The sequence below is a fragment of the Solanum dulcamara genome, chromosome 7 (assembly GCF_947179165.1).
Source record: "Solanum dulcamara chromosome 7, daSolDulc1.2, whole genome shotgun sequence".
NCBI lineage: Eukaryota > Viridiplantae > Streptophyta > Magnoliopsida > Solanales > Solanaceae > Solanum > Solanum dulcamara.
This window is the reverse complement of record NC_077243.1, coordinates 43,022,251-43,038,200: the sequence shown is the minus strand read 5'-3', so window position 1 is coordinate 43,038,200 and position 15,950 is coordinate 43,022,251. Positions and strand designations below refer to the sequence as shown.

At 37.7% G+C, this 15,950-nt stretch overlaps 1 pseudogene; it reads right to left on the bottom strand.

Annotated features, from left to right (window-relative positions):
- Positions 1-11,404: 11,404 nt before the first annotated feature.
- Positions 11,405-11,525, bottom strand: LOC129897885 (5S ribosomal RNA; annotated as a pseudogene).
- Positions 11,526-15,950: the final 4,425 nt, after the last annotated feature.

Genomic DNA, 15,950 nt, shown 5'->3' with positions numbered 1-15,950 from the left:
GCAGTCTCTTTTCTTGTAATTTTCTTTTATTTTGACTTTTCTAATTTAGGGATCTTTCATCAAGTGAAGCTAAGTACAACTTTTCAACTACAAATAGATGGTCAGGACGAGCGTACCTCTCAGACATTAGAGGATATATTAAGAGCATGCGTTATTGATTTTAAAGGAAATTGGGATGATTATTTTCCATTGATAGAGTTTGCTTATAATAATAGTTATCATTCCAGCATGGAGATGTCTCCTCTTGAGCTTTTGTATGGTAGGCGGTGTAGAACCCCGATCAGTTAGTTCGAGGTTGGTATAGTTTCTTTGATAGGACCTGAGTTGATATTTGAGGTTATGGAGAAGGTTAGACTTGTAGATATCAAAATTTTGTAGGACTCTACAAGACGAGTCCTATTTTAGTTAGGGTTTGTTTGAGGCTACTCTATTCATGCCACTATAAAAGGTATTATATTCCCTTCAAAAGGTATCTTGAAAATTGCACAAATTCATTGACTATTTAGCAAGAGATCATGAAAATATCATATATTGATTTCCTCAACGAAGTGATCTCAAAAATTCCACAAATTAATGAAATATTCATAAAGAGATTAAAAAATATGTCAACCTCTTCTTGATAATAAAATACTTCAAGAAGATCCAGAAATCCTTTCATGGTGATCAAGTTCAAATCATCCTACCTAGTTTGAGAAATACGCCACTAATAGCCATCGAATCACGATACAGATTAAATCAGAACCATCCTAATTTGAGAAATACATCACTAACTGCCCTCGAATAATGGAGAAAATCTAAGGAGAGAAAAATCAACAGACAAATAGATTTGTACCTGCACTATTTATCAATTAAATTATGTTTCTTCTAATTTTATATAGGTTGACTTATTTTTCATTTATTTAAAATTTATTGCAAAAAAATTGGCATGCCAGTGGGACCAAATCTACCCTTCATCTCTTCTCTAACAAATCAAGTATGCAAATCTGAAGCCACAAATCGCAAAGGTGAAAGAATGAGTACTTCAAGGCTCGTCTTTGAGCTTCATCAATTCTACACTTCAACAAGTAATGAAGTAGGGGCATTTGTAGACATTGAGATTTATTAGAGTCCTATTTTAGGTAGGGTTTCTTGGAGGCTACTTTACCCTAAACCTTAATTCATACCTATATAAAGGGTATCATATTCCACTAAAAAGTCATCTAAAAAATTTTGCAAATTCATGAAATATTTATAAAGAGATCAAAATATGTCAAAATATTCTTGATAATCAAATACTTCAATAAGATCCACAAATTCTTTCATGGAGATCAAGGTCAAATTATCGTGGCTAGTTCGAGAAGTACGCCACTAACGGCCCTCAATCACGATGGAGATCAAATTCAAATCATCCTAATTTGAGAAATTCATCACTAACGGCCCTCGAATCATGCAGAAATCTTATGAGAGAAGAATCAAGGGAAACAACTGATTTGTACTCACATTATTTATCAACAAAATTATGTTTTTTCATATTTTATTTGTGGTTGTAATTTATTTTCTATCACTTTAAAATTTATTGCAAACAAATTGGCACACCCAGTGGGACCAAATCTTCCCTCCATATCTTCTCTCATAAATCAAATTGCAAAGGTGGAAGAATGAGTACCTTGAGCATCATTTTTGAGTTTTATCAAATCTAAACTCCGACAAGCCATGAAGTAGGGGGCATTTGTAGACATCAAAAAAAATTGTCGGACTCTATAAGACGAGTCCTATTTCAGTTAGGATATTTTGGAGGCTACTATAGCCTAAACCTTAATTTATGCCTATATAAAAGGTATTATATTCCCTTGAAAAGGCATCTCGAAAATTTGGCAAATTCATGGAATATTCACCAAGATTTCACGAAAACATCATATATTGTTTTTTCTCAAAGAAGTGAGCTCAAAATTTTCACTAATTAATGGAATATTCATAATGAGATCAAAATATCTCAAACTCTTCTCGATAATCATATACTTCAAACAGATACACAAATCCTTTTATGGAGATCAAGTCAAATCATCTTATCTAGTTCGAGAAATACGCCTCTAAAGACCCTCGAAACATGATGGAGATCAAATTCAAATAATCCTAATTTGAGAAATACGCCATTAACGACCCTCGAATCAAGGAGAATATCTAAAGTGAAGAATTATGGGAGGAACAAAATTGTACCTACATTATTTTTTAATAAAATTAGGTTTCTTCATATTTTATTTGTCATTGCAATTTGTTTTTCATCACATTAATTTTTTTTTGAAACATGAATTAGGATTTAGGGTAGAGTATCCTCTATGGAACCCTAATTGAAATAGGACTCATCTTATAGAGTCCTATAAAATTTTGATGTCTACAAATTCCCCCTACCTCATGGTTTGTCGGAGTGTAGACTTAATTGAGCTCAAACATGGGCATGCCAATTTGTTTATAATAAATTTTAAAGTGATAAAAAATAAATTACAATCAAAAATAAAATATGAATAAATATAATTTTATTATTAATAAATAATGTGGGTACAAATGTGTTCGTTCCCTTGACTCATCTCGCATAAAAGTTTTCCATGATTAGAGGGTCATTAGTGGCATATTTCTCAAACTATGGTGATTTGAATATGATCTCCATCGTGATCAAGGACCGTTAGTGGCGTATTTTTCGAACTAGTTAGGATGATTTGAACTTGCTCTCCATGAAATAATTTGTGGATCTTCTTGAAGTATTTGATTATCAAGAAGAGTTTGGCATATTTTGAGCTCCTTATGAATATTCCATGAATTTGCGAAATTTTTGAGATGTCTTTTTCAAGAGAATATAATACCCTTTATATAGACATGAATTAGGGTTTAGGGTAGAGTAGCCTCCAAGAACTCCTAATTAAAATAGGACTCGTCCTGTAGAGTCCTACAAAATTCGATATCTATAAATGCCCCCTACTTCATCATTTGTGGAAGTGTAGACTTGATGAAGCTCAAAGGAGAGCCTTGAAGTAATCATTCTTCCACATTTGCGAATTTTGTGGATTAAGATTTACATTTTTTATTTGTGAGAGAAGAGATGAAGGGCATATATTTCCTGCTAGGCGTGCTAGAATTTGTAGACAATAAAAATTACATCGATAAAAAATAATAATCAAGATTAGAAAATATCGCAACAATCACAGTATTTAATTTTTGAATATGAGTGTTACAATCTCTATGACTCTCCTGACTCATCTTTTAAAATATAAATTCAAAGGCTCTTGATCTTGATCTTGAATTTGGTTGAACTTGTGAATTTGATCTTGAATTGTAGTTGAATTCAAGGGCTTTTGGGCTTTATCTTGGATCTTGTGGTCTTGATCTTGATTTGTGGACTCGTGAACTTGGTCTTTGCTTGTTCTTGAACTTAATCTTCTCTTGTTCTTGAACTTGATTATCTTAATCTTGACTTGTACTTGAATTCTAGGGCTTTTGGGCTTGTTATTGAATTTGGTGGTCTTGATCTTGAGTTGTTCTTGAACTTGATGAACTTGATCTTGAATTCTTGAACTTGTTGCTTATAGAGAAGTTTGGGGAATTTGGTCCAGTAGCTCACTCTGGCTTGTTGTTAGAATTCTGGTCTCTTTTCTTAATTATGAGGACCCCTATTTATAGTTTTGGAATAGAGGAGTTGCAATAAGAATAGGCTTTCTTGTGGCCAGTCAAATTTAAGTGACATGCCATATTGGGCTTTAGCGAATGGGCTTGTCATTTTGACACATGACATGATTCTATTGGATTATTTGTTTGACTTGGCATACCAGGTTATTTGACACGTGGCAATAAAATGGGCCTCTACGATGAGATGATATTGGGCTAAACAAAGTGGGCTCATCTTTGTAGCCCAAATAAATAAATTTAGACAGTTTAATTAAATCCATATTTATTGAACTTTAATAATTAATCTAATTATATTAATCCATAATATTTTTTTAGACTAATATACCTTGAATTTAATATAATTTGAATAATTTATAAAATTATATTTAATAGATTTTAAATGATTACAAGACTAATTAGAGAAAGATTACAAACAGCCCAAAGCCGACAAAAGTCATATTCGGATATGAGAAGAAGGGAACTTAAATTTGAGGTTGATGATTAGGTTTAATTTAAAATTTTACCCATGAAGGGTGTTCTGCATTTTGGTAAGAAAGGAAAGCTAAGTCCCCACTATGTTAGGCCATATCAGATTTTCAGGCGGATTTGTACGGTGGCTTATGAGTTGGATTTGCCTTCTAATTTGGCATCGGTGCATGCGGTATTCCATGTTTAATTATTGAGGAGGTATGTTGGTGATCCTACCTCCATTGTGCTATTGGACAACATTGAGGTTAAAGAGACTTTCGCATATGAAGATCTTGGACCGAGAAGTTAGAAAGTTGAGGAACAGGGAAATAGCTTCAGTTAAGGTGTTATAGTGGAACCAAAAGGTTGGGGGTGCTACATGGGAATCCGAATCCGATATGATGTTCCAATATCCTCATCTCTTTCCTTCTGTGACTAGTTGAGGTATTTAGTCTCTACATGATCCAATCAGCCCAAATCATGTGTTTCAGTTGTTCTATAGTTTCATACGCATTCATGTTCATGAATTGAGTTTTAAAGTCATGTTTTAGCTTGAGATTAAAGATTTTATGTTTTATGTATTATCAAGATGTTTTCCATTCATGTTGGGCTTTTACGTTCCTTTCCTACTCCATTCATGCTAGGTGAGTCTTATTAGTGGTGAACCCGCCTGCAGGTTCCTTGTCACGGTCATCTTCCGTCCATGTTCTATGGTCTGTATTGTCCTTTACAGACCATGAAGGTCTCTATGGAGGTGATCTTTAAACATTTCCTAAAAACCCCTAAAATTCAAGTTCAAGTCTCATCTCACGGATGGCCACCATGGGCCGTATTGCCATTTACGATCCCTGGTGTGTCTCATGGTGGGAATCCTCCTTTTCATAAAATTCCAAGTCCCTCACCAAGGAGGGGACACAAACCGTAGTGCCCATAACGGTCAGCGGTGAGGGTCCATTTTGAGTTCTAGATCCAGTTTTAACGAAGGGTATTTTGGTCATTCCCTATATTTTTATTAGTGAATGTGGATGGTTTTTGGGACTATATTCCTACCTATTAACTACCCTAAATTCTTTTAACCCTCTCATTCTCTCCATAATTCCCTAAACAACAAAACGTTCTCTCCCAAGTTTTCTCTCTAAGATCTTCTTCTTTCTCAAGCTATTGAAGGGATTCTTTCAAGATCAAGATTCCATCCTTTGCAATTCAGGGCTTATCAAGATCACGTTATGTGGGACTCCATCCATGGGTTCCTTTCACACATGAAATTCTAAAGATCTCTTCTCAATTCTTCTATGAATTGTTTAATTAAAAGCCTTAATTTTATGATTTGCATTGGGTCTTCTCAATTATTATATATTTCAATGTTATTAGCCAAATGATGCATAATTCACATCATATTCCATGATTTCAAGTTGAATTTGAATGACCCATGCTATATGTTAGTTTTATATATGATTTATGAGACATGACCATGATTTTCAAGCTATATTCTATGAAAGCTTTATGAATGAGTTAAAGATATTTTATGTAAATAAATTTATGAATAATGTTTTAATGATGTTTCAGGCAAGTTGATGAAAGACTAACTTAAGATCATTGATGAAGAAGGTGACTTAGGAATCTAATGATGTTTATGAAAATTATCCGTAATGATTGAAGGCCTACACCCACATTATATGAATTACATGATAATGAGATATTTATATGAACAACTTTATGAATTATGATTATGAAAAGCTTATAATTATTACAAGTATGATTTAGGATTATGACATGATATGTATTCCGTGAGATAATTTACTTAGCACAAAGTGGACATTGAGGTGGGGGCTCGACCTAAGCCCTAGTACCAACCTCTAGTCTCTTAAACTACATTGCCACCATAGGTTTGCCAATATGGCCGAGCTAGTAGATCCATATATAGCATATGATAATGATAATAATTGAACAGAGCCTACCTTTGCAAGTAGCCCCCTTCTCGATCTGGGGATAATCACATTCTAATAGCTTGCATGGTCTTACTGTCGATTACAGTTATCTCCCTCATATGTAAGTTCTTATGATGGTTACGATATTTTTATGCATTGACCAATGAGATAATGTTTTATTATTTTCAAGACTTTACTTATGTTTGAAAGATATTAGTGTTGTGTCCATGATTTATATTGCCTATGTCCTATGTTTATTATTCATGCATATTTTAACATACTTAGTGCATTCCACGTACTAATGTATACTTTTTCCTACATTGTATCATAATGTAGGGACCGACGATCACGTTCATCCTTTTCTTGCTTGTAGTTAGAGTTTACTATTAGATTTTCGTTGGTAAGTCCTCAAAGTTTGAGGACATGAAACTTATTTCACATTTTATAGTTATACTTCATTATTCCTATGTTTTATATTGGGTGAACTTGGAGGTTGTCTCACGCCCCCACTAGTAATAGAGGCATGTTACATAGTAAAAAATCTATGTTGTCATTTTCCCATTGCGAGACTTATGTTATATTTGAGACTATGCTTATGTATCTTTGATCTTGTTTATTAACTTCATTTACCTTATTTATGCTCATGTATGTTATTAAGAGGTATGGCTAGATTTCTTCGAGATTCTAATCATCATGTTACGACTAGGCCTTACATTGGGTCGTAATAGTATGTATTTCCTGTGATTGAGGTTGGTATTTTCCAAGTTTAGCATTTTCCTCATCCTATTCCATTTTCTTATTCTTGGGTGAGATTTAGACTAGAATAGTCTTGTGAAATCCTTAGATTAGGGTATGGGCCTTGGTTGTGGTGTTGACTTAGCATTATTATCCTTTTTAGGATTGTTATTGATGGCCTTAGGCTAGGTTTGAGCCTTAGGTTCTTTACCAATTGTTTTATTGCCCTTATAGCTAGGCATAGCTTCTGGTACGGCTTGATTTGGATATTATACCTTAGTGCTAGTGCCAAAGACCTCGTTGGTTCGTTGTATCCATAGGTTTGGCTTAATTGTGCTTGTTGGGAGCTCAGATGACATATTTTGGAATAAGAAGTTGATGCTAGAGATATTTCTCCCTATCTGATTTGAGCCACGTGTCACGACCCAGCCCCATAGGCCGTGACTGCAGTCCAGCCTGGACCCTTATATGCATATAAATCAGGTGTAGTCAAAACCGGTTTGCAAATAATATAATCATGTACAGGAGAATCCCAATGGGTCATAGCATTTTATGTACCTGTAGCCTCTTTCATTTGTGTCATAACACGAAAGGTCACAAAAGCCGACACAGCTTCCATAACATATACCTGTAATACATCATGCAGAACCAGCTAAACAAAACTTACACATACAACCCACACATATGTCTACAGACCTCTAAGAGTAGTAACGATATCATATGGCGGGACAAGGCCTCCACCATACCTTTGAATAAATAAATATATACATCAGACGTTTGCTACCAAAACTCAGCTCCGAATCAATGGAGCTTCTTTTAACTTGCTGGGTGGAATCCTGAGCTGGTGGACTCCTAAAACCTGTGTCTGCACCTGCGGGCATGAAACGCAGCCCCCCGAAGAAAGGGGGGTCAGTACGATACATGTACTGAGTATATAAAGCATACAACATCATAATTCAGACAACACTGAAATTGGGATGCAGGATACAAGTATAACAGTTAATAAAGCACTATACCTGCGTCTTACAAAATAGAGTCATGTCTACCCTCATCAACCCTGTACCCGGCTCGCTAGGGGTTCGATGGTACAAAAACATCATCTATCATGATAGGCATATATATGCTTTTAGCGTTGTGGAACGTACAATCCGATCCATGTATAACGCAAGTACCTGCCGAGGAACGACGGCCCGATCCATATATCATGTTATAATAATGATAATGCCGAGGTACGACGGCCCGATCCGTATACCATGATGATGCCGAGGAACGACGGCCCGATCCGTGTCTCATATAACAGTGCCGAGGTACGACGGCCCGATCCGTATAATGCATAATAGTGCCGAGGTACAACGGCCCAATCCGTATACATGCATATCATGTAACAACACCGAGGAACGACGGCCCGATCCATATATAATGTAATATGCATATACATACATGTAGGACTCATCAGCATATCAAATATCCCTCAACCATTATCATAAAGTATGCCCAAGAACCCCCAGGTTTAGGAGCTTACACATCTAATCATTATTCAGCCTATAGAAGGCTCGAGAGTCGTAGTTTAACTACTATAAGGCCTTTAACATTTAGGAGTGAGTACAAGTCCTGAGTCACATCCAGAGCCTGTAAATGGAACTGTCTCTAACTCATATCGTACATCATTTCACTTACATTAAGCCATTTCAAGGAAGAGGGAGGGGTAGGCTTCACGTGTATTACTTTTCTATCACGTAAAAGGCTTACAAGACCATAACTCAACCCATCGCGGGAGTTCTAACATCAAGAAGTGAATAAAATTAATGAATCATGCTCGGGATTCTACGAATGGGACTATCTCCACATTACATATACCAACCATTTATGGCTAAGACATGCCAAAAGAAAAGAAGATAAGCTTTACATACTTTTGCCAAAAACATGCCAAAAGAAAGCTTCACATACCTCTGGTCGACTGCTTTTAGCCCGGCATGTGTCGTCGTCCTCTGAACCTATTTAACACGAAGGTAATACTAATATTAGTAACCTTCAACTTTACAGCTTCCAAATCCACAACCAAGCACCCATAGGAACCAACTCCTTATTCTCCTTTCTCGACTAGTCTCGACTAGTTTATTAACTAGTTAAGAAGTTAACGGAATTCGGGCAGCATTTCCTCTATAACTTGCCCTATCCGAATTCCCAATTCTATCCCTAATCACTACAGCCAACCAACAACAATAACCTGCAACTCATATACACATAAAACATGGCAACATTATACAACATAGGCTCCAAACAACTTTCTTAACATTACGATATTAAAATAGGGTCTTTAGCCTTTATTTCGTAAAACCTTTAATCGTGCGGAGAGGAGGGTCATGTGGCTGAAACCAGAAGCTCCCCCACCTTATTTAGAACATATTTAGACCCAGAAACACGCACTACACAACCAGCAGCAACCTCCACACACATAACGCCTCATTTCGATTACAATTCCACTATGACAACTTCAATTTTACATTGTCTTTAACGTCAAACATTTCTATCATGTTTTTACATTTCCAGCTACTTAAACGACATATAATACCCTTCTTAAAAACACCATAAACTCCAAATTTAAAGGAGAAACCTTACCTTACCCGAAATTGTCCAAAACTCGCCAAAGTTGTCAAAACGTGAATTCTGAGCAGCTTACTGTCTCGTATTGTCTCTTAGTTTCGAAGGGGTAATTGACCGAAACAGGATTTGTGGACTCAAGGAAAGTTGTAGACATGTGTCTCAAGGTCGCATAACATTTGAAATCATCCCTACAGCAATTTTGTACAAAGAGATATGCCCAAAATACCAACAGCAGTCTGTGTAGGATTTTCAAAACGAAATCTGGGCAGCACCTACCCCATACTTCATCACCCTTTTTTGAGTTGATAAAAGAAAAACTGGGTTGTAGAGTCTAAACGAAAGTTATATCCCTATGAAATATATTTCCAAAACATCTTGAATCACTTGAAACGGAGCTATACAGAAGGAGTTATGATAGTATTAGTAACAGCAGTCCTCTTTAAAAACGGGTTCTTCAATCCGTGGCTGCCTAGCTTTCTCTCTTTCTCTCACGTTTTCTCTCAACTTCCTTGGCTGATTTTTGGATAATGAACAAGTTAAGAGTCACATAATACATATATATACACCTTTTTAGAAGGTGCCACGTGGCATCCCCCTAGGGTGACATGTGGCAGCCTCCTAGGGTGCCACCTCAACTTATTCGGCCAGTCACATGCTGCCATGTGGCAGTGTGGGTCCCACCTAGGTGTGTCACCTACTTGCTTATCACCTGCCTGCTTGTCACCTGCTTGCTTTGCTTTCATAAGTTCGGAAACTAGTTTTTGCTCCCTTTCGTAGGTTTGTCATCTCACTTTATTTTAAGAGCCTATGTAATCCGTGCTATGTAGGCCTTGTATGTCCTCCAGTAGCTCAAGTATATAAAACTTTTACATTTATAACTTACGTAGTTAAATCGAGTCCTATGACTCGTTACTTGGGCTCCAATTCCTTCCGGATTCTTATGACTCCATCTCCAACCTTCTCTACTATGAGGTATCACATTCTCCCTCCCTTAGAGTCGTTTGATAGTGTCGTAGTGTATCCGCGCATGATAACTTTTAAGAAACTTAGTAGCCTTCGCAGGAACTTAAAAAGCTTAAGAAGTGTTCTAAGGTACCAAAGTACGGGGTGTAACATCCTTCCCCCCTTTAGAACATTCGTCCCCGAATGTTAACCACAATACTAGTAGTCAGTAACTTTGTTACTAACATCTTACCTACTGTCGAGTATAGCCTGGCTATTCCTTACAGTATGTTTCAGTTCTCATAGTAATTCCCTTATTATATTCACCCACTTTGTATGCACCCATTCTATGATGTCATACTTATTTAAGGACCTTATCAATAATTCTCAACACTGTCGCAGGTATCATCTTGGCTTCTATCCGCCCATTGTTGGCTTTTAAATTTTGCCAGCTTGTTCCAGCATGGGATCTCACTTGAAATTTAAGTATTCACATTAATATGTTTTATTGTTGATTGGTTTCATTCCACGCTGGTATCTTCCATATCCACTTCCCTCCTTTTGGGGTGTATCCATGTCACTATCTGTTTGGATTCTACTTTACACCCTTATTTCCAATTTTCTAATACATATAATTCTTTTCCAACACATTTGGTACACTGCACCATATCTATGCCTTCCTTTATATTTTCCATACCTTTGGTTGCCCAGGTACGACAGCTTAACACAATCATGAGGTGCTAATCCAGTGTAATTGTTGGTACTCGAGTCACGTAGCAATTTATTCGAAGCCACTTTCCATTTATTTTGGTCAATAATTAGCTAGGGCTTATAGTCGTTTCCAATTCTCAAATAGGCAATACTTATATTCCAACGCTCGATATCTCAAGCTTTGTTATAGCCCTAGCCTTATCCCAGTGGGTACCACTTGTCCTTTTAATGAATTTGCAATGCACTAGTTGTTTTGCAAAGCTACATCCCCTATATCAAAGGGTGTTATCATCTTTCACGGTGGAGTCAAGTATCCACAATGCTTCTTTATATCAACAATGCCATGTAAGGCCAACGCATATATACATGCATATTATCTCATATCACAACCACACAGGGCTTCCCAGGGGGTCACCCATCCCAATATTACTCTTGCCCAAGCACGCTTAACTTCGGAGTTCTGATGGAATCCGGTGCGTTAGTGCTAGTATGATCGCATCCTGCCCCGTGGGGCACGTAACTACCAAAGAGGACGATGACCCATCAGCTGATTCGGTAGGCCAGGCTGCACCGCCCAAGTTACCCTTATATTCTCATTACATGGACCACATCCTATCCTTAGCCACTTTCTCACTAGGCTCTACTTTTTTTCATAACGATCCTCGTTATATTCACATCATTATTGTGGGAACGACCTTTCAAGACATTCTACAGCCCTGTATCTCATTCTCTTTTTATTTCAGGAAAATTTGGACAGAGTTTCCTCTGTATTTCTTACTATCTCAACATCTGCATGCAAAAAAATACCAACAGTGCCTCACAGGGCTAACACGCATAAGGATACATATATACGTATCATATCATGTCATATTGCAGCCTCACAGGGTGCACAATATCAATAATAGTATATAATGATGGACTTACCTCGTATGTCCAACTCGAACTACACCTGTTAGACTTTTCATCTACTTTTCCTTTCAATTTTTCAACTTTACATGTCAATCGTATTTCAATACATTACCTGGCACACATCATTTGCATCGTGGCTTACCTGTATGCTTTGTAACTTCCAATATCATCAGTCACTTTCTTTTATCGACGTTGTCTTTCATCTGAAATCAAAGGTTAGTATAAGGAATTTTACTTCCTATGACTTGGCTCTATCGCACGACCTTAAATATGAAAGAAAGGAAACATCCTAAATGTCCTGTAGCCTCCTGTTTATAGATGTGGCGCGCAACACACCGATAAACAAGACTCTACTAGACACGGTCTGTAGATACTCCAAGGATGAACTGCTCTGATACCACTTCTGTCACGACCCAGCCCCATAGGCCGTGACTGCAGTCCAGCCTGGACCCCTATATGCATATAAATCAGGTGTAGTCAAAACCGGTTTGCAAATAATATAATCATGTACAGGAGAATCCCAATGGGTCATAGCATTTTATGTACCTGTAGCCTCTTTCATTTGTGTCATAATACGAAAGGGCACAAAAGCCGACACGGCTTCCATAACATATACCTGTAATACATCATGCAGACCCAGCTAAACAAAACTTACACATACAACCCACATATATGTCTACAGACCTCTAAGAGTAGTGACGATATCATATGGCGGGACAAGGCCCCCACCATACCTTTGAATAAATAAATATATACATCAGAGGTTTGCTACCAAAACTCAGCTCCGAATCAATGGAGCTTCTTTTAACTTGCTGGGTGGAATCCTGAGCTATTGGACTCCCAAAACCTGTGTCTGCACCTGCGGGCATGAAACGCAGCCCCCCGAAGAAAGGGAGGTCAGTACGATACATGTACTGAGTATATAAAGCATACAACATCATAATTCAGACAACACTGAAATTGGGATGCAGGATACAAGTATAACAGTTAATAAAGCACTATACCTGCGTCTTACAAAATAGAGTCATGTCTACCCTCATCAACCCTGTACCCGGCTTGCTAGGCGCTCGATGGTACAAAAACATCATCTATCATGATAGGCATATATATGCTTTTAGCGCTGTAGAACGTACAGTCCGATCCATGTATAACGCAAGTACCTGTCGAGGAACGACGGCCCGATCCATATATCATGTTATAATAATGATAATGCCGAGGTACGACGGCCCGATCCGTATACCATGATGATGCCGAGGAACGACGGCCCGATCCGTGTCTCATATAACAGTGCCGAGGTACGACGGCCCGATCCGTATAATGCATAATAGTACCGAGGTACGACGGCCCGATCCGTATACATGCATATCATATAACAACGCCGAGGAACGACGACCCGATCCATATATAATGTAATATGCATATACATACATGTAGGACTCATCAGCATATCAAATATCCCTCAACCATTATCATAAAGTATGCCCAAGAACCCCCAGGTTTAGGAGCTTACACATCTAATCATTATTCAGCCTATAGAAGGCTCGAGGGTCGTAGTTTAACTACTTTAAGGCCTTTAACATTTAGGAGTGAGTACAAGTCTTGAGTCACATCCAGAGCCTGTAAATGGAACTGTCACTAACTCATATCGTACATCATTTCACTTACATTAAGCCATTTCAAGGAAGAGGGAGGGGTAGGCTTCACGTGTATTACTTTTCTATCACGTAAAAGGCTTACAAGACCATAACTCAACCCATCGCGGGAGTTCTAACATCAAGAAGTGAATAAAATTAATGAATCATGCTCGGGATTCTACGAATGGGACTATCTCCACATTACATATACCAACCACTTATGGCTAAGACATGCCAAAAGAAAAGAAGATAAGCTTTACATACTTTTGCCAAAAACATACCAAAAGAAAGCTTCACATACCTCTGGTCGACTGCTTTTAGCCCGGCATGTCTCGTCGTCCTCTGAACCTATTTAACACGAAGGTAATACTAATATTAGTAACCTTCAACTTTCCAGCTTCCAAATCCACAACCAAGCACCCATAGGAACCAACTCCTTATTCTCCTTTCTCGACTAGTCTCGACTAGTTTATTAACTAGTTAAGAAGTTAACGGAATTCGGGCAGCATCTCCTCTATAACTTGCCCTATCCGAATTCCCAATTCTATCCCTAATCACTACAGCCAACCAACAACAATAACCTGCAACTCATATACACATAAAACATGGCAACATTATACAACATAGGCTCCAAACAACTTTCTTAACATTACGATATTAAAATAGGGTCTTTAGCCTTTATTTCGTAAAACCTTTAATCGTGCAGAGAGGAGGGTCGTGTGTCTGAAAACAGAAGCTCCCCCACCTTATTTAGAACATATTTAGACCCTGAAACACACACCACACAACCAGCAGCAACCTCCACACACATAACGCCTCATTTCGATTACAATTCCACTATGACAACTTCAATTTTACATTGTCTTTAACGTCAAACATTTCTATCGTGTTTTTACATTTACAGCAACTTAAATGACATATAATACCCTTATTAAAAACACCATGAACTCCAAATTGAAAGGAGAAACCTTACCTTACCCAAAATTGGCCAAAACTCGCCAAAGTTGTCAAAACGTGAATTCTGCGCAGCTTACTGTCTCGTATTGTCTCTTAGTTTCGAAGGGGTAATTGATGGAAAAAGAATTTGTGGACTCAATGAAAGTTGTATACATGTGTCTCAAGGTCGCATACCATTTTGAATCATCCCTACAGCAATTTTGTACAAAGAGATATGCCCAAAATACCAACAGCAGTCTGTGTAGGATTTCCAAAACGAAATCTGGGCAGCACCTACCCCATACTTCATCACCCTTTTTCGAGCTGATAAAAGAACAAATGGGTTGTAGAGGCTAAACAAAAGTTATATCCCTATAAAATATCTTTCCAAAACATCTTGAATCACTTGAAACGGAGCTATACAGAAGGAGTTATGATAGTATTAGTAACAGCAGTCCTCTTTAAAAACGGGTTCTTCAATCCGTGGCTGCCTAGCTTTCTCTCTTTCTCTCACGTTTTCTCTCAACTTCCTTGGCTGATTTTTGGATAATGAACAAGTTAAGAGTCACATAATACATATATACACACCTTTTAGAAGGTGCCACGTGGCAGCCCCATAGGGTGCCACGTGGCAGCCTCCTATGGTGCCACCTCAACTTATTCGGCCAGTCACATGCTGCCATGTGGCAGTGTGGGTCCCACCTAGGTGTGTCACCTACTTGCTTGTCACCTGCCTGCTTGTCACCTGCTTGCTTTGCTTTCATAAGTTCGGAAACTAGTTTTTGCTCCCTTTCATAGGTTTGTCGTCTCACTTTATTTTAAGAGCCTATGTAATCCGTGCTATGTAGGCTTGGTATGTCCTTCAGTAGCTCAAGTATATAAGACTTTTACATTTATAACTTACGTAGTTAAATCGAGTCCTATGACTCGTTACTTGGGCTCCAATTCCTTCCGGATTCTTATGACTCCATCTCCAACCTTCTCTACTATGAGGTATCACATTCTCCCTCCCTTAGAGTCGTTTGATAGTGTCGTAGTGTATCCGCGCATGATAACTTTTAAGAAACTTAGTAGCCTTCGCAGGAACTTAAAAAGCTTAAGAAGCGTTCTAAGGTACCAAAGTACGGGGTGTAACACCATGTAAGATTATTTCTCTTTTGTTTAACGATAGGATTATGATGTCTGCTTATCTATTATCTATTATTTATTATTAGGCACAAGGCAGTATTCGAGGAGTGATTAGACCCCTGGTTAGTTTCTTTTCCACGTTAAAATGGTATGACATGATGTATTATTTAGTCTACGTGTACCTTGTTTAAATACTGGTGATGGCATATTTGCATTGAGTATGCATATTTACTCATTTTATGGGACTATCCCAAATTCTTATGGATTTTTACTACTATTTTGAGAGAGCATTCTCACACTTCTACTACTTTTAAATTGG